Here is a 24,389-nt window from a genome sequence, read left to right as displayed (position 1 = left end):
TGTTTTTTTTTTTATTATTATTACAAATCAGTTAATGGTTCTATCCTCTAACACCTCGTCAATCAGTGCGTAGAAGTTTCCATCGATAAGGCTACCTCACCAAAAGAAATCAATTCTCCTTTGTCATTTTGACAGGAATTAGCTGTAAAGGTGGATTAATCCAGAATGCAATAGGGAAATACCTGCAGGCTAAGGCCAAAACCTAATTTTGTAAAATCAAAATTGTCATAAGAACGTTTCAGGATCGATGATTACAAAAGGCTTGCCCCTTGTTCCCGTAGTAAGGATTAATTTGCCTCTCCAACATAAGTGTTGAAAACTACTTTTGTTTTTTCATTTCTCCCCTCCAGTCCCATTGCCAGATGCTGTAGAAAGGCTTGAGATAGTGTGGGCTCTGTTTCCCAAGGCTTGCTTTGGAATTTAAACCATTTTAATAGGGAACTGTATAAGAAAATCTAGTGTAATGCCTGAAAAATGTACAGTTGCAGATCTGCATGGGGCTGTTTGCTGGCTCTGATACAAGATTTCTGTAAGAGTGGTCCAAAAGAATCTTTGGAAAGAAGACTTTTCATTAACACAGGCTCACCAGAGGAATGTTTGAAGCAGTGCAAGCACCGTCAAACCAACAGCTCTATGCATACAGTGTTCCTAACAGCACGTTGGAATGCAACAACCCCAGAAGCTGCATCTCTGGAGTCTTATTTTAAAAGGTGATTGCAAAAATGTCAGTAGTTACCATGATTATGGTTAAAATTAGAGCATGCTATTTCCATAGTACTTATGGAAATTCACTTTTAAAGAAGTTTAAAAATTAGATGTTAAAAATCCTCTCTACTTAGCTATGTGGTATAAAGTATTTAGGAAACATTTATGTTTCTTCTAGTTCATTTTTTTTTCCCCAGGCTGAAAAATTTGAAACCATTTTAGTTCCTTCCTTTGAGGATATTGCCTAACTTTTTGATTTATATAACTTTTGTAGGTCAAGTTCTTGACTAGAAATCCATCTAAATAAGGTTTACTTCTGAATCCTGGTGTTAAAATAGTTTTGGGGGAACTGGACATGACCAAATGGTTTTCCCTAATGTAAGACAGTGAGCACTGAATGGTTGTTTTCTCGTTTAAAAAAATTTGTCACTATTTTAGGTTGCCATAATTTGTAGAAATTTGAAAGTAGTTTTGTATGCTTTTTTCTCCTGTAATATATTTGGAAACCTTTGAAGAAAAGGTTTACATTTTTATTGTATACTGTAGTCCTCCCTTATCCACGGGGGATGCATTCCAAGACCCCTAGTGGATGCCTGAAACCGTGGACAGTACTGAATCCTATATATACTATGTTTTTTCTTATACATACATACCTAAGATAAAGTTTAATTTATAAATTAGACACAGAGATTAACAACAGTAACTTTTCTTGGGCATATCCAAATTGCCAGCGTCACCACTTTTGCTCTCTGGGACCCTTATTACATAAAATAACAAGCCCTGTGATAATGCGACAGTCAATCTGATAACCAAGATGGCTCGTAAGTGACTAATGGGCGGATAGTGTATATAGTGTGGATAAGCTGGACCAAGGGATGATTCACATCCCGGGCAGGATGGGAGCAGGACAGTGCAAGATTTCATCACACTACTCAGAATAGCACACAATTTAAAATTTATGCGTCATTTATTTCTGGAATTTTCTGTTTAACATTTGTGGACCACGGTTGACTGCAGGTAACCCAAAACTGCAGAAAGCAAAACCGTGGATAAGGGGGCACTACTGTATAACTTTTATCTATAAACCTTGATGCTGGACAGTCTCTCTGGATATTTCTTAAGGAAATCCCAAATACCAGGTCAGTTCAATTTGCCATGGGATAAGTTTTAAGATAATTTCTTGATCTCTTGGTATCTCTTAATACTTGACTGCTAGAGTAAGTGATTAATATTTGGTTTAGAAATTCTATGGGATGTTTAAAAAAATGGTATAACTCTAATATATGATTACTATTTTCAGACTCTTTTAGTCAATACTTTGGGTAAAAAAGAATACTCATGTCCCTAAAAATGAAAGCTTTGTCCATTTTCCACAAGTAGTAATCAAATTTTCACCTAATTAAAAAAAAATTGTTTTTAGCTTGCTTCTACTTGTTTAAGCAATCCTATAAGTGACTGATGTCTTGAGTCACCTTAGCCACAGGGAATGCAGCCATGTTAAATTACGCTGTTCTTAACTTTATTATTTTAATGCCAAATGTGAGACCATATGCTGAGCCATCAAACAAGTCTCTGTAATTTAAAAGGGATTGATTCATAGAAAGTATATTCTTTGACAATAACAAAATTAAATCAGAAGTTAATAACAGAAAGCCATCTAGAAATTACCCTCACATTTAGAAATTGAACAACATACTTCTAAATAACCCATAGGTCACCGAAGAATATATTTTGAAATGATGATAATGCATATCCAATATATCAAAGTCTGTGAGAGATGCAGCTAAAGGAGTAATTCGAGGGAAATTTGTTGCTTTAAATGATTGTTAGAGAAAAAAGTAATGTCTTAAAAACATGCAAATATAGTTGGTAAAACTATTAAGAAATGCAAAACAAAAATGAAAAGAGTAGTTGCCACTAAGGGAAGAGGGTTGTGATCTGGAAGGGACCCACAGAGGGGCTGCAAATGTTCAGTTTCTTTCATTGACATGGAATATGGGTGTCTGTTGTGGGTTGAATTATGTTTCCCCCAAATTCATGTGTTGAAATCTCAACTCCTAGTACTCCAGAATATAACCTTATTTGGAGATAAGTTCTTTAAGGAGGTGATTAAGTTAAAATGAGGCTGTTAGAGTGGGCCCTTATCCAATCTGACTCATGGCCTTCGAGAAGAGCAATTTGGACACACAAAAAAGATGACAGGGAAGCAAAGCCAAGAGGATCCATGTGAAAGAGGCAGCAAGAGGGTGACCGGGTGACCATCTACAAGTCAAGAAGAGAAGCTTTGAAAGAAGCCGAACCTGCCAGCACCTTGATCTTGGACTTCCGGATTCCAGAGCTGTGAGAAAATAAGTTTTGTTGTTTAAGACACCCAGTCTAGGGTACTCTGTGATGGCAGCCCTCGCTGACTAATAGAGTGTCCATATTTTTAAAAAGTTCTTCATTCTTACATGTCTTAAATATTTTTATATCTATTCAATATTTTATGTCAATTATAAATCAATAGTAATATCATATGAAGTCAAAGTGTCCTTCTGTGTCAGACAATGGTAATGACGTTTTCAGGACTCTGGTTTCAATGTTTAAACTTATGGGAGTTGCCGTATGTACATATCGCTTGTGGTAATTTTACATATCTCAAATTTGTGAGGGTAAATGAGAAAATCTAGGTAAAGCTCTCGTAACGCGTGCCTGGCACAATCCATGTTAGCTGTTATTATTATTAAGACTATCATTTATTATTATGTTTGTTTCTTTGCAGTTTAGTTTTCTTCTGTGGTATAGGCTCCGAAATAAATCTCACATAATAGATCTTGGGAAAAGGTTGGTGAGTTAAATTTGTTGAGAATATAGCTGTTACCTGCTGGCCTGAGGTTAAAATATTTGGGTGCAAGATTGTGAGTTTCCTCTTGGGGACGGCCGCGTCACTGTTGTGCCTCCAGCTGGAGCACGGTTCTGTGTCTTTTGGGATTGGGCAGCAGCCGCAACAGATAATAAGAGACAAATTTCTCATTTCAGGGCTACTTCTGCCTTAGGCGCCGCATCTGTGCTTTTTCCAGAGGAAGTCAGGGAAAGGAAGAGAAGGGAGGGGCTCCTGCTTTGGAGCTGCTTAGACCTGGGTTGGTGGACCCGAGTGGCACACGGGATGTGGGTGTGCACATGCACACACGTATGTGCTTAACATGAGGCAAATATAAATTGTTATTTGCTCTGGGAATAACACCGATAGTCAAAATGCTGTTGAATGAAGGATGAAAAGAAGTCTACGTGGAGTGTGCTGTTATTAGAGAGCAATGGGAATTAAACAATTTCTCCCTAAAAAACTCTCCCCCTAAATAAATCTCACTCTTGCTCTCCTTCTCTTACTCTCTCTCCTACTTGCTGGCTGGCTGGCTGGCTTTCATTCTGTCTGTCTCTCTCTCTCTTTTCCCATCATGCTTGAGATTCTAGTTAAAACCTTACTCTTTGGATTAAAGACATTGTGACCCCTTCAAGAGTTCATTTTTAAATGATGAATATTCTTGGAAAGTAAGACGGCTCCACATGAGGGATTGACTCATTGTATTGCTTTCCCATATGGTAGCTGGACTGAGAGTAAGGATGGAGGAGTGTAGCTGGAGAGTTGTCCATCAATTGGGCTGTGGAGTCTTCTGTCCAGAGCATATATTTTTAGGGACTTCGGTTCTCCACCAGACCATCATAACTTTGTGTTTTCATTTTGATAATAATAATAATAAACTGATATAAACACATTCTGAATCATCTGAATGGTAATGTTATGACAGGGTCATCCCATTAAACTTCAGCACCTGTGTTTACATTTGTGCCTGCCTCTCAGTCATAGTCTTTGTTTCTGGCTAATGATTGATTTATAAGTGATGAGTTTATACCAAGTTTAGGCTGGATGACATCCTTTTCTGATATAGGTCGAATAGAAGAAGTGGTGGGAGAATTGAGCCATACTGCTGTCCAGACTAACATAAGCACTCTTAGCTCTAAAGAATTTTGGCTGTAGCATCAGTGCCATAGTCAGGCAGCAAGTGACAAATTAGTTGTTGCCAAACCTAATCTATTGCAGTCAACTAATACTGTTAAATGAATTCATGTTGGTTTTGTAGCTTTTCATGAATTTTTCTTAAAAATTTATTTCGGTTTTATAGTTCTGTAGGAGTTACAAGCTTAAGGAACTTAAGGAGTTTATTCATAGTTGTGTTTGTGAACGTATTTTGAAAATCTAATAAAATAATTTAGGTCAATACTGGGAGAATGAGTAGACTTTTGTAGATTTCTTAAGTTTAAGAAATTCTGGTCTGGTGTGTAGCAGAGAAAGTCAGGATGGGGGTGAGTGCTGTAATGAGGGATGCTGGGGGACACGTGGGAGGGGGCACTTAGGGTGAGAAATTGGACATTTGGGAATGAAGAGAATTCAGTAGGTTGTTTTGTAGTTGTCTTGGATGAATACAGGGGAACTCGAAAAGGATTTCAGAAAGTTCCCCCAAACCTGATCTACTTCACATTTTGAATTACAGCTGACACTCGGGGGGAGCCATTAAATAGTGAAAGACCTATCCCAGCCAAACCCGACATCTCTCTTCTGGATTATTTCAAAAACAAATGCATTTCTAAAGCGATTCATTATGAAAATTGAGGTCGGTGACCTTTATAAAGCAAGGTGAAGTGGTTTTGGACCCTTTCCATTTTGCTACTGGCGGGTCCACAGGCCAAATGTGGGGTCTTACACTTGCACAGAGAGCAAATGGAGTCAGCAACAGTTAAGACAGAGGGTAAGCCTGTAGCCGGCGAGGGCTGGCTCCCATTGCCCGCATAGTTGATGGGGCCTCATGCGGGTGCTGAATTCCTGTGTTTAAACTACTGTTGAGATAAGATTACTTTATTTTTTATGTCCTTTGCAGTTCTTCATGAACTAATCCCATTTTTAGATGGGTTCAAAGATGAATCAGCTTTATATTAAATTCCTAGAAAGGAAGTTGTGTCCTTAGATCCTCCCGTGGTTGACACATATTTGCAGGAGAGGAACTTTGCAGGACGTGTGTTTGCAGGAGGGCTAAATGACCTTATAGTCTCTTTTAATTTAACAGAAGTGTGACCCTAAGTCTAAATAAAAATGCCAAGGTCTTTTTAAAGTAAACATAGGTTGGAAAGTTAACATATTGCTGATTATCTCTATGAAATATTACTACATAGAAATAACAATGACAGCACAAAACAGAACATGGGGTTTTATGACTTCTGGGCCTTTTGGCATGTTAGCATAACTAGCTAAGCACATATCCTGCAAAACTCAGGCATTTTTATCATACTAAGAGTGTGTTAATTAGACCCAAATAAAATTTTAGAGTCTTTTTGTTAAATAATAGAATTACCACTAGATTTTGTTAGAGAAGATGTAAAATTGCATGTTTTTATGTTTATAAATATTTATATTTCATTACATATAGCATTATATATAATGAGAAACTTATGTTTTATATATTACATATAGAATGAGAAACTATCTTTTAGGGAGCTGGCCTGGTGGCATAGTGGTTAAGTTCATGTGCTCTGTTGTGATGGCCCAGGGTTCGCCAGTTTGGTTCCTGGGTGCAGACCTACATAATGTACTGTTCGTCAAGCCGTGCTGTGGCGGCATCCCACGTAGAGGAACTAGAAGGACTTACAGCTAGGATATACAACTATGTACTGGGGCTTTTGGGAGGGGGTAAAAAAAAAGAGAAAGATTGGCAACAGATGTTAGCTCAGGGCCAATCTTCCTCACGGAAAAAAAAAACCCTTTAAAATAAAAACAAAATAAAGAATGAGAAACTTTCCAATATATGCTGTAATACAAAACTGTTTTCATTTTGTGTGCTTACCACTTAATCTGTTTTGTTCCTGTACCCTGTGGAGGGGAGGAGTACAGTGAGTGGAAATCAAGTCTTTCCACCTTCAGAGAAGGAGGAGACCATATTCTCAAGGAGAGTGTCGACTTCAAGCTGATTTGAAGCTGGCTTGAGTTCTCAGCTTATGCTCTGTCACTTCTACTACTTCTACTTTCTATCAGCAACAAACGCCAAAAAGCAGTCCTTCTCAAAGGAAATTAGCAGGGTGGGAAGAAAAGGGAGGAATGAGACTTGACTTTTAGAAAGAGTGACAGTACTGAAAATTTATATGTGAAAGAACTACGCCAAAATTAAGTCACCTACTGAAAAGGTAAAAAGATATCTTAGAAGACATGAAAGAAAGATGAGGTCCAAAGATAAAAACAAAAATGATGTAGAGTGTGAGATATAGGAAAATATTAAGAAATAGAGACGGGAACGAAAGAACAAATAAATAATAACTGGAAATAGTACCAAGTAGATTCAAGTTGCAGAGCTTTCCTCAAATGACACCTATTAAGACTTTGTTAAACTCACATTTATTTGATAATGAAAGAACTTCTGAGTGTTCTTTTAAGAGTTTTTCAGCTATAATAAGATGAAAATATTTGCTCCTTCTTTTTTCCGTAAAGTATTTATTAATGTGTTAAATGAAATGAAAGAACCATTAAAGCCTAGATTTTTCTTTTGAAACTTTTTCCTTCGATCAAGGAAAGAGAGAAAAATATTAATATCTTTCACGTTCATAGTGACTCTACATAGAATGACCTGTTCCTGTTGTATATGATGCTAAAACCATGTGCACGTAAAAACATGGTAAATATGTGCAAATGAATGACAATGTAACTCAAACGTGCAACTTCCACAGCTATGCCAGTAACAGAATTATAATTTAGATTGCTTTATGGATTTCCCTGTGACGATGATTGTTTGTCTAAAGTTGTAATTTTACCTCCCCTGCAGGACGTGAGTAGGACTTAGGGACTGTAAATAATTATTACTAATGAACGCCCACAGCAAGCCTTTTCTGTTCCTCTTGGAATAAGTAATCCACACAACAGTATGGAATAGCATTAAAGGGAGCAGGATAGAGGTTTGTGTCTGTGCTCATTTAGTCACTGCAGTACCAGCCTTCAGGATAAGTCTACTTAGATCACAGGGATGTAATAAGGCTAATATATATCACATGCTTTCTGGGTCCTAAGCAGTGTTGTAATCATGTCTCGGATGTTATCACATTGAAACTTCACCACCCGATGGAGTGGATATTATTTTATCCACATTGGTCAGATGAGGAAACTCAGAGAAGAAATTTGCCCCCGTCAGATACCTAGGACGAAGTGGAGCCAGGATTTGAATCAGGACCACTTGCTCCAGGGCTTTTAATCAATCCTCTACTGCTTCCCGAGGGCAAGTTTGGATGCTCCCTACTCTAAGCCCCAGAACAATAATTCTGATTCTGGAATTACATAATGAACTGCTTTTGTAGGTTCTCAGCCATCCTGTACTCAATGGTATATTAATTATTCTTTTCACCTGGTTAAGAAAGTGTAATATTGACTTTTAGGCTAGCCATCTTCCTGTCTGAGTGGTTTTTCAGATGTCATACTGGTAAATATGTATTGTGTTCTCTCCAGGTCTATTATCCAGTTACTTTGAAGTCTGGAATTCTTTGTGAATACTCTGCACCTTCAGACTTCTGTGAACTTTCTTAATTTAATTTGCCAAAATCAGATACTCCTAGGTGTGAACTTATTTCCTCCATAGAGATGGATATGCCATATGGTTGCGGTTGTCTTTAGATAGGCTGGTGTCATCTGAAGGTCCCCTGAAAAGAGGAGTCCTGGAGAGGGGATAAAATCAGACTTGTGCACATACAGGCATACATCGTTTTATTGAGCTTTGCAGATATTTTGTTTTTTTACAAATTGAAGGTTTGTGGCACCACTGCATTGAGCAAGTCTATGGGCGTCATTTTTCCGACAGCGTTTGCTCACTTTGTGTCTCTGTCACATTGTGGTAATTTCACAATATCACAAACTTTTTCATTATTATTATATTTGTTGTGATCTGTGATCTTTGATGTTATTATTGTAATTGTTTTGGGGTGCCGTGAACCACACCCGTATAAGATGGTGAACTGAATCAGTAAATGTTTGTGTGTTCTGACTGCTCCATTGACCTGCTTTGCCCACATCTCTCTCCCTCTTCTCAGGCCTCCCTATTCTCTGAGACACAACAATATTGAAATTATGCTAATTAATAACCCTACCATGGACTCTAAGTTTTCAAGTGAAAGGAAGAGTCTCTCGTTTCTCACTTTAAATCAAAACTAGAAATGATTAAGCTTAGTGAGGAAGGCATATCAAAAGCTGAGACAGGACAAAAGCGAGGCCTCTTGTACCAAACATCCAGGCTGTGAATGTAAAGGAAAAGTTCTTGAAGGAAATTAAAAGTGCTACTCCAGTGAACACAAGAGTGATAAGAAAGTGAAACAGCCTTATTGCTGATATGGAGAAAGTTTCAATGGTCTGGATAGAAGATCAAACCAGCCACAACATTCCCTTAAGCCAAAGCCTAATCTAGAGCAAGGCCCTAACTCTCTTCAATTCTGTGAAGGCTGAGAGAGGTGAGGAAGCTGCAGAAGAAAAGCTTGAAGCTAGCAGAGGTTGGTTCACAAGGTTTGAGAAAGGAAGCCGTCTCCCTAACATAAAAGTGCAAGGTGAAGCAGCAAGTGCTGATGCAGAAGCTTCAGAAAGTTCTCCAGAAGATCTAGCTAAGGTCATTGATGAAGGGGCCACATGAAACAACAGATGTTCAATGTAGACACAACAGGCTTCTATTGGAAGGAGATGCCATCTAGGACTTTGATAGTTAGAGAGGAGAAGTCAATGCCTGGCTTCAAAGCTTCAAAGGACAGACTGACTCTCTTGTTAGAGGCTAATGCAGTTGGTGACTTTAAGTTGAAGCCAGTGCTCACTTATCATTCCAAAAAATCCTAGGGATTTTAATCCTTAAGAATTATGCTAAATCTACTCCTCCTGTGCTCTATAAATGGAACAACAAAGCCTAGATGACAGCACATCTGTTTACAACACAATTTAGTGAATGTTTTAAGCCCACCGTTGAGACCTACTGCTCAGGAGAAAAGATTCCTTTCAAAATATTGCTGCGCATTGACAATGCACCCGGTCATCAAAGAGCTCTGATGGAGATGTGTGAGATGGATGTTGTTTTCATGCCTGCTAACACAGCATCCATTCTGCAGCCCATGGATCAAGGACTAATTTTGACTTTCGAGTCTTATTATTTAAGAAATGCATTTTGTAAGGCTGAAGCTGCCATCGACAGTAATTCTTCTGATGGATCTGGGCAAAGTCAATTGAAAGCCATCTGGAAGGGGTTCACCATTCTAGATACCGTTGAGAACATCCATGGTTCATGGGAAGAGGTCAAAATATGAGCGTTAACAGGAGTTTGGAAGAAGTTGATTCCAGTTCTCATGGATGACTTTGAGAAGTTCAAGGCTTCAGTTCAGGAAGGAACTGCAGATGTGGTGGAAATAGCACGAGAACTAGAATTCGAAGTGGAGCCTGAAGATGTGACTGAATTGCTGCCATCTCATGATGAAACTTCAGTGGATGAGGAGTTGCTTCTTATGGATCAGCAAAGAGAGTGGTTTCTTGAGATGAAATCTAGGGACCATTCTGTGAAGATTGTTGACATGACAACAAAGGATTTAGAATATTGCATCCCCTTAGTTGACAAAGCAGCAGCAGGGTTTGAGAGGATTGACTTCAGTTTTGACAGAAGTTCTACTGTGGGTAAAATGCTATCAAACAGCATCGCATGCTACAGAGAAGTTGTTCAGGAAAGGAAGAGTCAATTGATGTGGCACACTTTATTTTCTAATTTTAAAATATTGCTGCAGCCACCCCACCCTTCAGCAACCACCACCCTGTCAGTCAGCAACCGTCAACATGGAGGCAAGACCCTCCACCAGCAAAAAGATTCTCTCTCGCTGAAGGCTCAAATGATAGTTAACATTTTTAAGCAGTAAAGTGTTTATTTATTTGGCTGAGGAAAGTTTGCCCTGAGCTAACATCTGTTGCCAATCTTTTTTTTTTTTTTCGCTTGAGGAAGATTTGCCCTGAGCTAACATCTATGCCAGTCTTCTATTTTGTATGTGGGACACCGCTGCAGCATGGCTTGATGAACAGTCTGTGGGTCTGCACATAGGATCCGAACCCGCGAACCCTGGGCTGCAGAAGTGAAGTGTGCAAAATTAACCGCTATGCCACTGGGCTGGCCCCACCCAGTATTTTTTAATTAAGATATATACACTATATTTTTAGACATAATGCTATTGCATCCTTAACAAACTACAGTATAGTGTAAACATAACTTTTATATATGCTCTGGAAAACTAAAAAATTCGTGTAACTCAGTTTATTGCCTATTTGCTCTATTGTGGTAGCCTGGAAATGAACCTGAACTATCTCCCAGGTATGCCCGTACTGCATAAGCATATCTGAAGTTACAAATTTTGACGTACAGAGTACAGAGTAAGAGGTGGATTCTGTGATTACAGAAGGTATGGAAATCCCAATGCTACTCCCTTTTCTAAATGTCTGAGCATGTGCCGTGTATATTAAGTCGTTCTTAAGGAATCGACAAAGGAATCCTTTGAGATGTCGATTTGTAGACCTCACTTGATTGTGTCCTTTTGGTAATTTCTAAACTAGGCCAAAAGATTTTCTAGAGAATATCAATATGCCCAATTATTAAGTGTTTTGAGTCATTTTACTGTGTCTGTCATTTAATTCTGAAAACCGTGTGTGGCACGGCAACATCATTTGAGTGGCTACTGGCATGAGTTTTCTAATCCATGAAGATTTAAGTATAGAGTATCTGCTCTGTTGGAACAAAATACTGTGTATTAGATATTGTAGTAAAAACTTAGAGCTTAGAACCTAACCTATTCTCAGACAGTCCTTGGGCAGTTGGAGGACCAGACATATGCACAGCAAATAGAGATTTGTAGTACGGACAGTAGGTGAGTCCCAAACAAGCGTCATTTTATTTGGGGTGGCCTTTAGGGGAAAGGAAAGACGACATCATGTGTGGGAGACGTACAAGGTAGGATTTTATCTCAAGTCTTAAGGAATTAAATTGAACAAAATGATTGAAGGTAGAAATTCCAGCATGGGGAATGGTCTGAACAAAACAGTGGAGCAAATGCCTGTTGAGGAGGTGGGGAAGGAGATGGACTTGACTGGAGGAAAGACTTTTTATGGAGGAAACTGGGGTATGAGATCTACATTGCTCATCAGAGTTGTGAAAATATGTTGTTGATGAGGATTAAGGGTAATTTGGGGTCAGACGGTTAAGTCTTTATTGCTAAGCTCAAGGGTGTAGAGCAACATTTTCCAAACTGCATTCTACGCAGCCCTGGTGTCTCATGAAGTGTTTTGTGAAAATGCATTCTATGATCAAATAAGTGTAGGCAAGACTTCACAAAGTTCCTCTGGACTTCTCCGTCTTGAGTTTACTAATATGTACTGTGCATTTCCAAGAATGATAGCATGCCGTGTGTCTCACACTTTGAGCTCAGAGTCTTTGTTTCCCAGAATACCCATCAACAGCTACCCTGGATGCTAGTTTTCTGTTTTATGATGTTTGGAAAAACAGGCTTAGAGTGTTCTGTGTAGGATGAGGCATTAAGAAACATTTCTGAAGAGGGCAATAATAAGAAAATATGATTTTAAGTTTTATACTGCTTACGTCTGCCTATAGTTTTTTATTCTCGTAGGCATAGATCTAAGCAGCTAAGATTTTGGAAGTACAAAGAAATCCTAAAGTTTCATGGAATGCCAACGTCACTTATAGGAAGTAATTTCAAGGTATTTTTCGAATTTATTTTGTTATTTAAATGCTGAGCTTCTGGCTTCTGTTATTCTCACTATTGACGCTGAATTTTAAAGAGTTTTTCCTTGTTGATCCAGCTACGTTAGCATTACGTTGGGCATTGGGTACTGTTGGGGGAGTGAGGGAGAGAGAAACATGGCCACCCACGTTTCCTATAACATTCTCCACACCACCATGGTGTTGACGGAAGGATTCACTAGGACCTCATGTAATGGATAAGGACTGAATATCCTCGTGTAATGGATAATGGTGGGGCTGAGGCTGTTTCCAGTCTCTGGCAGCTGTTGATAAAGCTTTTAATGCTGTTTCTAGCACACTCCTTCTGAAACTCCATTCTGACGATTTGGCCTAGTAGAACCATAATGACGTGTGTTCTGTGTTGTCAACTCTGGATTATCATAGGATCATGGAAGATTGAATCCAAAGTTATTCCTCTTCTACTCATATTTGAAATAGAATCACATGGAGAATTGCATTTCATCAATAAATCCTTGGTTGCTTTCTTCTCTACCTTTTAATAGTTATGTTTAGGAGCGTTTCCGCCTCTAAATTTTGAAATAAAGTAGCAAATAAGTACGTCTTAGATAAAATTAGCCAAATGAGAACAATTGATGCAGAGAAATGTTAGGAGAATCAAAAAATACAATTAATTTGATTGTTGGTTGTGAACGCCTTCAATTAAAATCTGTTCTTCATAAATACAGGTTGAAACATCAGTTTTTAATGAACGTTGTGATGCTTCCCAAGGATCGTGTGCCAGATGCTTGTATAATTCTTGTAAACTCAGATTTAGACTGCAAGCAGGGAAAATGGGAGAAAAGTTAAGAGTAAGTGTAAAATAAATCCTTCAGTATCTTAAGAACAGTACTGCATTTAGTCCAAACTCTACTTTAAAAAGTAGCCAAAGGGGGCCAGCCCAGTTGCACAGTGGTTAAGTGCGCACGTTCCACTTCAGTGGCCCAGGGTTCGGTGGTTGGGATCTTGGGTGTGGACATGGCACCGCTTGGCAAGCCATGCTGTGGTAGGCGTCCCACATATAAAGTAGAGGAAGATGGGCACGGATGTTAGCTCAGGGCCAGTCTTCCTCAGCAGAAAGAGGAGGAGTGGCAGCAGATGTTAGCTCAGGGCTAATCTTCCTAAAAAAAAAAAAAGTAGCTAAAGCTGAGTCTTTCAGGAGAATCGATTTTTTCAGGACTGAATGCTTCCAGCTTGCCTTTTAGTATAGCCCGTTCCATTTTCCTATCACCCTAAATGGTCAAGAGTTCCTCTGCATCCAAGTGGAATCTTTAAAATTTAAACTATGCTCAGAAAGTGTCTGTGCACGTGCGCACGTGTGTATATGTTGCTATTTTCCTTTGGTTTGTTTGTATCTGGTCCTCTTGGAGATTTTTGAAATAATCAAAAAACGCTTATGTCATAGACAATGTTTACTGTCTTTAAACAGTAGTTTACTTTTTGTTTTTAAATGGGAGACGTGGTGTTGGAGCGTGTGTTTGACAAACAGGATAGACAGCATGAGCTTGAGTATGGGACTGGAATCCTACTGATTAGATTCAAGTCTTGGCTCCACCACGTACCAAGGATGTAATTTTGGGTCACTTAGCTTCTCTGTGCCTTGGTTTCTCCTTATATAAAATGCCGTTGGTGATAATAGTACCAACTGCTTATGGTTTTTGTGCATATTTAAGAGCTTAGAACAGTACTAGATATGTAATCAGTATTAAATAAATGTGGGCCATTATTGCTAAATAAACTAGAACAAATAAATGGTAGACATTATTTTTAGATTTTATTCTTTGAAAAAATGATTTCTCTCTTACTTTTGGTGGGTTACTGCAGGAGAGGGTGGAAATGAGACAGGAGGGCAGTGTAAAGTTTTTTATTTGTAGTAGGATCGCTGAGACATTTTTAACTGGAAGATAAGGCTTAATGGTTAAATGTGTTTATGTATATGCAGAAACCATATCATTTCCCCCCCCCCCCCATTAATGACAAGCTCCAGAACCCTCTGTCTGTCTGTGCAGCTGTGGAAATGACTCCTAGCTTTGTGTTCTCTGCCAGAAGCTTGACAACAACCCAAGAGAATATTTGGTTTTCCTTCCAAGTTTGAGAACCTTCTGTGGCTCTTTGACACTGAAGCTCTCAGTGTGTAGGGTCCTGAGAAACCATACACATGTATGTCAGTGGTTGTTATTGCAGTTGTCAATGGCAAGCGGAGACAGGCACTAAAAATACCAGACCCTCCGTACCTGTTGGAGACATTGTTTGTTTTTTCTTTTTTGTCATGGTGTTATGTGATTAAAATGAAGTTATTAGTTAACCATAACTTATTCACATAGTTAAATTCCATAGATTTCTATTTAATGTCATTACGGAGCATAAAATTGACAGTTTGATATTTTAGGATGGCTCTTGCTTGTTAGATGTTTGTCTTTGAAATATTTCGAGAATTATGTTCCCTGTATAAGTTCAACCTTACCTCTGAAGTACTTCCAAGTTCTTTGGTTTAGAATTTTTCCTCATAGTTTGCCACTAAAATCAGAAGCTGTGATGTGTGTTTGAGACATTCCAAAACCTTTTCATCCCGTAGCCTCTGAATTCTTTCTCTGAAGGGTTTCTCTAAGCCTATATTTATTATTTCAACTTCCTTCCAGAGTGATGACTTCTTACCCTCCGTCTTCAGTCTACGGGGCTCGCATTGACTCTGATCCCTACAGAAGATATTTCGTCTAGGTTATACCATCAAATTCAGAATCATTTCTCAAACTACGTCCACCTTCTTCCTTCCCAGTGCCTTATTTGTTGATACCCTTACCCTTCTGATTACTGAGGTGTAATCCCAGGTAATTTTTAACCTTTCCCAATTCCTTATCTTCTTTATTCACGCAGTTACTGAAACTTTTAAATTCTTTATTAGTTCTCTTTTTTCCCAGCCATCTCTCTTTCAGCTTTTTCCTTCTACCCTGGTCGGGAACTCATAGCTTCATGCTCAGATAGCAGTAACAGCCTCCTGACTAGTCTCTAAGACACAGGAATTCTGTTCTCTCTTCCCCACGTAGCTTTCTGGTTAAAGCCCGTATTGTCTCTTTCTCTCCTGATTTAAGATTTACAGTGCTTCTGAGTAAAGCTTGGCCTCAGTCAGCTCGTCATCACTTGGGCCAACCACCAGTTGCTCTTAACATCCTCTACTCTGCAGCAAGAATTTACTTTTTATGCTTAGTGTCATAACTTCTATCACATCGGGGTCATTCTGAACTTTTATCGTTCCAATCCTTTGGAATCTCCTTCACCCATATTTTCACTCATGTATCTTTTGCCCATTCCTTATGAGCTTCAGCTCGTGTCTTCCCACTCTCCTTCATATATGCCCCTCGCTTCAAGGCTCATAACCCTTATTTTCTCTCTCTCATTTCTTGCCTTGTATGAATACTTAACTGTTACCTGCACATTTTTTATATTTCCATTTTATGTTTTCCATGTTTATATTTCTGTATTTTGTATTTTCCATTTAATCGGTTTTCACTCCCTAAGGGCAAATATTATTACTTACATTTACATTTCCCCTCAGTATGGTTTATATAGTAGGCACTAAATTTAAAAAAAGTAGAATGAGTCCATGGTCAAAACTTGGGGGACTCAACATATGCACCGCACTGCTATGGATCAGATGAGTTTTTTTGTTGTTGTTTTAAAGATATGCTTTTTTGTGTGTGTGTGAGGAAGATTGGCTCTGAGCTAACATCTGTTGCCAATCTCCCTCTTTTTTTTTTTTTTTTCCCTCTCCAAACCTCCAGTACATAGCTGTATATCCTAGTTGTAAGTTCTTCTAGTTCTTCTATGTGGGATGCTCCCACACCATGGCTTGATGAGCGGTGTGTAGGTCTGTGCCCAGGATCCAAACCAGTGAACCCTGGGCCACCAAAGTGGAGTGCACGAACTTAACCACTACACCACCGGGCCAGCCCCAGAACCTTATTTATCTTAACATACACGATTGCTTGAGGATAGGGATTATATCACAGTCCTTTGCGTTATACCTTGCTGCCTTCCCATGCTGTCACCCCTACCAGACTATCTAGTCTGGAATTTCATGTACTTGGATGACTGTTTCCTTACTTAGGTTAGGAAAATTTTCAGCTATTATTTTTTCAAATATATTTTCTGCCCCTTTGTCGCTCTCTTCTCCTTCTGGGACACCTATAAGACAAATGTTAGTGCACTTGATTTTGTCCCAGAGTTCCCTTAGACTGTTCTCATTCTGTCTAATGCTTTTTGCTTTTTTCTGTTCAGCTTGGGTAATTTTCTCTAGTCTTTCTTCCAGTTCACTGGTCTGTTTTTCTGTATCCTCTACTCTGATATTGAGTCCCTCTAGTGAATTTTTCATTTCCAGTATTCTTCATTTATGATTGGTTCTTTTTTATATTTTCCAATTCTTTGTTGATGAGCTCACTGTGTTCATCCAGTGTTCTCCCAATATCTGTGAGCATCTTTATGAGTTTTTGTTTGAACTCTTTGTTGGGTAGGTTGCTTATTTCTGTTTCAGTTAGTCCTTTTTCTGGGGTTTTGTCCTGTTCCCTTGCTTGGAATGTATTCTTTTGTCTCCTCGTTATGCCTCTTTCTCTGTGCTTATTTCTATGTATTAGGTGATACAGCTATGTCTCCTGATCTTGGGGAAGTGGCCTTAAGTAAGAGATGCCTTTTGAGGCCCAGCAGTGTGCTTCCCTCTCGTCACCAATCCAAATGATCTAGGAGTGACCCCTTTTTGGGCTACTTATGTCCTTCTGCTGTGGCAGGGTTGCTCTTAATGCAGGTACCCAGAGAGTCTAGTCTTTCCTTCCCTGGCCAGCTGATTATAAATCTGGTTTGGGGAGCCTCAGCACCATTGGCTACAAGGTCTAACAGCACACTCTTGTTGCAGTTTTCCTTTTAGTTGGGTAGGTAGCCAGTGTAGCTGGTTGCTAGGCTCAGGGGCTTACATTTGCAATAGGCCTCAGGCCTACAAGGCTGTTGTCAGTTCTCTTAGGAGTGCAGCTGAGTGGGGCTGGCCCTAGGCATGGGAGCACTCAATTGTTTCAGGTTTTAGAAGATGGAGCTGATCCTTTTATGGCTATTCATGAAGCACAGGTCTTCTGCTGCTGATAAGCCTCACCCCCCCACAGGGCCACACACACTGTCAACACAGTCTGGTCTGAGCACACTTCCCAGCCCCCTGGAGTGTACCCCAATGCCCCACTGCAGAGGCCCCCTCCTCTTCACCAATGGCCCCCACAGTTCACGTGGTCCTCACACAGGCCCTGGCCCACAGAGGTAGACACACTCACCTGCCTGTAGAGGATCAAGGCACCCAGTCAATGCAGGGTGACAAGTAGCCTAAGGGCTTGCTATTGGGTGTGGCCAGTCCCTAGGGTGGGCTGCCTGCCCTGGCTGAACTGGATTAAATCTGTGCTCTAGTGGGTGTGGCAGACCCCTGAGCTAACAGGCCAGGGGAAGAACTTCAATGGCGTCTGTTTGTCTGTGTCAGCACACCTGAACTAGGTGATAACAATGGCCACTACCAATGTCTCCGTCTCCAGAGGGGTCTCTCCTCTCACCGAGATGCACCCAGAGCCTACCAGGTGAGGCTCTTTTCACCAAAGGACTCTCAGCCTTCTTTCTGGTGATTTTAGGTGGCTGAGACAGGTGAGTTTGTGCGTGGGCCCTTTAAGACCCAGGTCTTTTTGGCTTTCGTCTGATAGCTTTTCTGGGGGTATCCCTGCTGCAGTTAATAGCCAGCAAAGCCAGATAGTAAGACCGCTGTCTCAGTTGTTCTGAGTCTGAAGGATGCTTATAGCAGTATCGGCCCCGCTCTGGACCTCACTCCTCCAGGGAGGGCTGCGTACCTTAGGGTGTCTCCCGCCTGGCTGGCTGAGAAACTCCGCTGCTCCTGAAGGTGGCTTTTTTCTCTCCAGGAGGAATTTCTACCTCTTCTGCCTTAGTCAGGACTGTCCCTTGTTGTGGGGGTTCTTTCTATCCAGTTTTCAGTTTTCTATCCAGGGTAATTTTCCCAAAAATAGTTGTAACCTGGTTGTGTTCATGGGAGGAGATGAGTTCAGAGTCTGCCTTTGCAGCCATGTTGACAAGATCTCTCTCTACTCTGGAATTTCAGATGCTCCTCTCTCTAAGCCATTTCCACGTTTTAGCTAGCACCAGTCATCATAGATCACATGCTAGATGGGGTAGCTGCTTGCATCTTGCCATAGAGCACTGAACACCTGAGCATTTTGGTGAAGAGGAATATAGAATCTATAGCTGTAGGGCACAAGTGAGTCTTTTTTGCATCTGATTAACATACATTTTCTTCCTCATGTAAATCTGTGTCTTTATTAATATTTTTCCTCATCTCTTTCCCCAGGTGGTCCATATTAGTGAACATACTGTTTTTTTTTTTCTCTTCGTAGGATCTGCATTGACTGCTCCAGCAGTGGCTAACTTGATGTCCTCTGCAAATTTAAAAAGTGTGCCACCTTTTCCATCATTGGGTCATCCCTGAGGTCATCATGGACCATCCTTCTCAACTGTCCATGATCCGTGGGTAGCTGTTCTCTGTTGTCTGTTTCACCAGATGTCCTCAAAACTAACAGACAGAAAAGGGAAATGGCTAATGGTAGGTCCTTTTTTTCTTTTTCTTAGAAAATTTCTAATTTGCTTTTAAGTGCTGCCAATGCAAGATTTTTCTTATGAGTGGGTGGGATGAGTATAGTTCAAAAATATTGTTCTTAGGATATGAACGTTTCAGGAATCTTTTTTGGATCCCTTTCATAGTGATGGATCAGGAAGAAGAAGATGAAAGAGCCCATTACAGATAACTTTTTCGAACATTCAAACAGTTCTGACATTCTAAATTTCAAATCCTAGCGTTCCACTGGCTTCTGGCTGTCACCCCTAGCATGACCCACCCATACCTTAAGCCAGAGACGAACTCATTGTGTCTGCTCTACTCTTTCTCATTTGAGTTTTGTATTTCAAAGGTTGGTGTTGTCATTTACCTTCTGCCCCTATGCCCTACCAATTACTCATTCCCTATTCTAATCACTTGCCATGTCCTCCAAATATTTTTCTAGTCCCTCACCATTTTCCATTCTTATGGCTGGCCTCGATCATCTCCAACCTTGGCTGATTCATTCCCCTTCTTACTGGGCTATACAGTCTACTGTGGATACCTTACCCTGCCCCCACCCATCTGAAATGGATCCCATTGAGGTATTTCCCTTATTGACTAAAGAGCACATTTCAAGCTTTTTAGCATTTCATGCCCCGTCTGTCTCACTTCCATAATCTTCTCACATCTAGATCCACTGATGTCCTTGATTTGATGGTCGAGTCATGATCTAGTTCCTGAGTTAGTCCCAATCAAGCCAGCGTGCATGGAAATGTTTGCCATCCCTTCTTGCCTCTTCCAGGATATCCAATGGACACTTGAAATTAAGCAGCTATCCTAGACCGGAAATTTGGTGGCCCATTGATGACCTCTGAGTTCCTGTATCTCTCCGATTGCCCCTACTGCTATTCAGAGCCAGCTTCCTTTCCCCATGTGTCATGATTTGGTGGCCGTGATTTGCCTTTCTTCCACCCATCTTGTATTGGCCTAGTCTGGGCTTTTACCTGGGTCCCATGACCTAACTTTTGACCAGTTTCTCAGTTTAGTAATGTAGCCTTCCTCTGAGGCTTCAGCCTGGACTTCAACTTTTTCGTGATAGTTGAAGTGCCTTCCATCTGAGTTATTCTCATCAAGACTGGTGATCGTGACGGCGAAGAGCATGTGGGGGGATGACTCTTTGCTCACTGTGTTAGTTTCCTATCACTACTGTGACAAATTGCCACAATCTTGGTAGCTTAAAACAACAGAAATTTAGGTGTTCACAGGACCACACTCCTACCAAAGGCCTGGGGGAGAATCTGTTCCTTGTCTTTTCCAGCTCCTGGTGCCTGCTGACATTCCTTGGCTTGTGGCTGCATCACTCCAGTCTCTACCTCCATGGTCACCTTGCCTTTTCCTCCTCTCTCTCTAGTCAAATCTCCTCCTGCCTCACTCTTGTTAGCATGGCGCTGAGTGCATTTAGGACTCAACTGGATAATCCAGAATGATCTCCCCGTCTCAAGATCCTTCATTTAATTGCATCTGCAGAGTCTTTGCCATAGGAGGTAACATTTACAAATTCCCAGGATTTGCCTTTGGAGGCCATTATTTGGAATACTGTGCTGTGTTTTGCCCACCTAATATGGGCCTGCTCCTTCTCCTGGAAACCCTGGTCCTGAGCATTCCTGAGTCATGGTTAAGCTTGCCAAGCCCTTTGGCTTCTCTGCCTCCTGATCCACCTCCCCCACACCTAGAGAATTGGCCTCAGCCATGCTCTCAGTTTCCCTGGAGTCTGTCTCATGCTGGGGGCCAGCACCACCTCCCCTGCTCCAGTCCATTGTGCCTCGGTCTTATACCTATATTGAGTAGTTATAGAAATTGTCAAGTTCCTTTTCAAAAATATGTTGTGAACTGCCTCCCTCTCTCCCACAAAGACCTTGAAATTCAGGCCCTCCCAGATTGTCTCTGTGGTGCTTCACTTAACTAGGACGTATCTAGACATGCCGTGGGCTGTGGGCTGCTGTTTACTTATCTAGGATGCCCTTTCCCCGTCTTCTGTATTTGGTGACGTGTTGTTCATTTTGGAAGGTTCTGTTCAAGGGTCAGATTCTCTGAAACTCTCCTGAACCCCTCCCTTCTCTCCCATTCCATGAGGAATTCATTTCTTCTTCCCTCTATTCTTCCTCAGCACTCTGTTTATACTTGTTTCCAGCTCTTACCACATTCTATTCTACTTTATTGTGTCTCTGCCTCCTCCGAGCTAGACTTTGAGGTTTGTGAAAGCCAGGAATAGGATATTACTCATCTTTTTTATTTTAACCTGACATGTGACCCACAGTAAGTGCTTGATATAATCATATATAAAATAATATGTTTAATTCAAATTTCAAACTTTTCATACTTCAGAATATCTCTGGGTATATAAATATTTAATACGCTTCTCCCAATTTCCTTATGAACCCCAAAGTAGTTGTTTTCTTTAGGTGGCTATGTACAGGCCATTTTGGCTTTTGTTCCAGTACAAATTGATGAAAAATACTCTATGTATTCTCTGCATAAATTTTATTCAGTGTGAGGGGATCATTACACTTACCTGCCTAGGAAACCAATTTACTTTAACGTGAGATTTTACTAAACCTGAAAAACTACCAGAGTAATGTTGTCACTTGTCTTCTTGTAGATCAAGACCTTGAGGCAAAGAATTTGGAATTTTACCTGTCAGAATTGCGTTCTTTCGAGTTATTGGCGATCTGTCAAAACAGGACTGTTTTTTTCCCTCTCCCTGGATGTTTTTTCTTGTCTGAGTAGATCTGAATTTCAGAGTTCTTTCCTCCCCCTTTTCATTGGAAGGTGAGGACAGAATTGCCCCCCGCCTCCCTGATCGTCAGTGTTGTGCCCTGTGAGGTGTCTGCCATGTTGCATTGCTGGTGTCCATTTCCTATTTCTAGATCCTTGAGCCTCTTAGGAGTTTTGTAGAAGGTGCTGGTATTTTATTACATTGCATGTCTTCTGTTCATGAGGAACTCACAGGGCTTTGAGGATTTTCCTTTTTGATATCTAATCTTGTAGCAGCTCTCTGAGGTAGGGTGGCATGAAGTGTTATCTCCATTTTGCAGTTATTATAACAGAGGCAGGGCACAACTTGATGTAGGCCCTACAGCACATCAAGGGCCGAGTGGAAGATGTCTCTCCAGTCTTTCAACTTCTCTTTCAGTGATCTAGATGCCAGATGACTTCATTTTAATTTTGTGTGTGTGGAAGGAAGATTGGCTCTGAGCTAACATCTGTGCCAATCTTCCTCTATTTTATATGTGGGATGCCACCACAGCATGGTTTGATGAGTGGTGTATGGGTCTGTGCCCAGGATCTGAACCCATGAACCCCGGCTGTTGAAGTGGAACATGCAAAGTTAACCACGATGCTACTGGGCTGGCCCCTTAATTTTAATTTTTAACATCTATACTCATTTTGATTTTGCATGAACTATTATTGTCAGCACTCATGGTAGCCAGTGCTGCAATTTTAGTATTAATTTTTCTATCTTTTGTATCCCTTCTCATTTGTGAGAATACTCACTCGTGTGTTACGATCAAAAATTTTATATTCTTTCAAAAGAATCTATACACAAAACTGGGTTCTGCAAAGGGGATATTTGGTCTGGGGACTACATGCAAATATATGAGACTTCTGCATTATCAACTTATCTGATGCCTTTTTTTTTTGGAAGAAGATTGGCCCTGAGCTAATATCTGTGCCCATCTTCCTCCACTTTGTATGTGGGATGCTTACCGCAGCATGGCTTGATAAAGCAGTGCCATGTCCGCACCCGGGATCCGAACCTGCGAACCCCAGGCTGCCCAAGCGGAATCTGTGAACTTAACCACTGCCCCACTGGGCGGCTGCTTATCTGATACTTTCTGACTAACTTTCTTGTCAGTCAAACATACCATATAGATATTAGCTGTAGATGGGAAAAACATTTAAAAATATAACCTGTGACAACCTGGAAATGTAAGAAATACTATAACATTGGACAGCAGGTAGTCATTAATAAGTGAAATAATTGTTTTTTCTTTAGATTATTCTTCTATGCAAGTGACAGTGTCCCCAAAGTGAGCTCATACTGTAACTTTCATATACTTTTCCTAAAATGTTAAGATGATTTTTTTCACTCAGAGGACAGTTAATACATTTGCAGTAAAATTTTAAATTCAAAAAAATGTAAGTTGATCAAACAGAGTTGCCTGAGTCTTGAAAGGGACTGTCTCAAAGAGCTCTGTGTCTGCGGTGAGGGTGGGTGGCAAGGCTTCTTTCTTCTTTCTGACCGAATTTGGAATGTCCCTCTCTTTGGCCAAGTGGCATTAATTAGACTGTTGCTCCTAGAGCACTAAGAAGTGCCTGTCAGGGAAATTTCCCCAGTTTCTGCGTTCTCGGAGGCACTGTTTCAGTTTATGGCTGTGGGTTGGTGGTGAGGCAGGCTCTGACACAGCTGCCTTCGGAATCAGCCTCGAGACCTCCGTGTGATTTTCCTAAGCCCCGGGAGGGGATTTAGAGCACCTGGTGGGGAGATGCAACTTGCCACCCTCCACTCTGTCAGCCTCTCCTCCCACCCCCTTGCGCTTCTAAGCACCACCCAGCTGCAGTGTTTTTGCCCTGAAACCATTTGGAGCGGCTGGAATGGAGGCCACCCAGAGTTTCTCTGAGCAGCTGTGGCTGCAGGTCTCCGCTTGGCCAGAGCACGGAAGGTTCTCACTTATCTGCACTGAACACGGGTGGCCGTGATCCCTTAGGATAATGCAATTTCTCACTGTCTGGGGGTGGAAGCGTATTGTTTGAATACGCTTTCCAGCTTGTTGTTTGAAGTAGTTTTGTAAGGCTTCCGGCTTTTGCTGACTCACAGACACACACACAGAAAAACTCCCTCCTTCTTCCCCTCCTCCACTTCTCCCCTTCTCTCACTAAAAGGCTTTTGAAATGACCAAGAAGATAACAAATCTCCTGGCCAGGGGCTAACAGCTTAAATAGTAAGTAGATGGAACTGCTTACACAGGTCCACAGAGCCTGGAAAACTTCATCTAGTCGTTTTAGTTCCTTGCTAACTCTTTTCCCTTTTCTGTTCCTCTCTTCCCTCTAAACATTCTGGGCTGAGCCACAAGCCTCAATGTGGCTCGCATATGATGGCAGAGGCCTGCTTCACCCTGGGGGACTTTTGCAGATGAGAACAAGTTGAAGGATGCCGTTTTTGTTTCCCTGGAAGAAAA

The 24,389-nt window shown here is 40.8% G+C and overlaps 1 long non-coding RNA gene across 3 annotated transcripts in view; it reads left to right on the top strand.

Annotated features, from left to right (window-relative positions):
• The window catches only part of LOC124226970 (uncharacterized), a 363,502-nt gene that overhangs the window by 261,083 nt on the left and 78,030 nt on the right, over positions 1–24,389 (top strand). For all 3 annotated transcript variants that reach the window (XR_006885417.1, XR_006885415.1, XR_006885416.1), the window contains one exon: positions 18,950–19,155. This is a non-coding gene — a long non-coding RNA (uncharacterized LOC124226970). The remainder of the gene's footprint in view (positions 1–18,949; positions 19,156–24,389) is intronic.

Source organism: Equus quagga, chromosome 15, assembly GCF_021613505.1.
Source record: "Equus quagga isolate Etosha38 chromosome 15, UCLA_HA_Equagga_1.0, whole genome shotgun sequence".
In the NCBI taxonomy this organism is placed as follows: Eukaryota; Metazoa; Chordata; class Mammalia; order Perissodactyla; family Equidae; genus Equus; species Equus quagga.
Note: the sequence above shows the minus strand (reverse complement) of the source record. Positions and strands in the feature narration are given on the sequence as shown.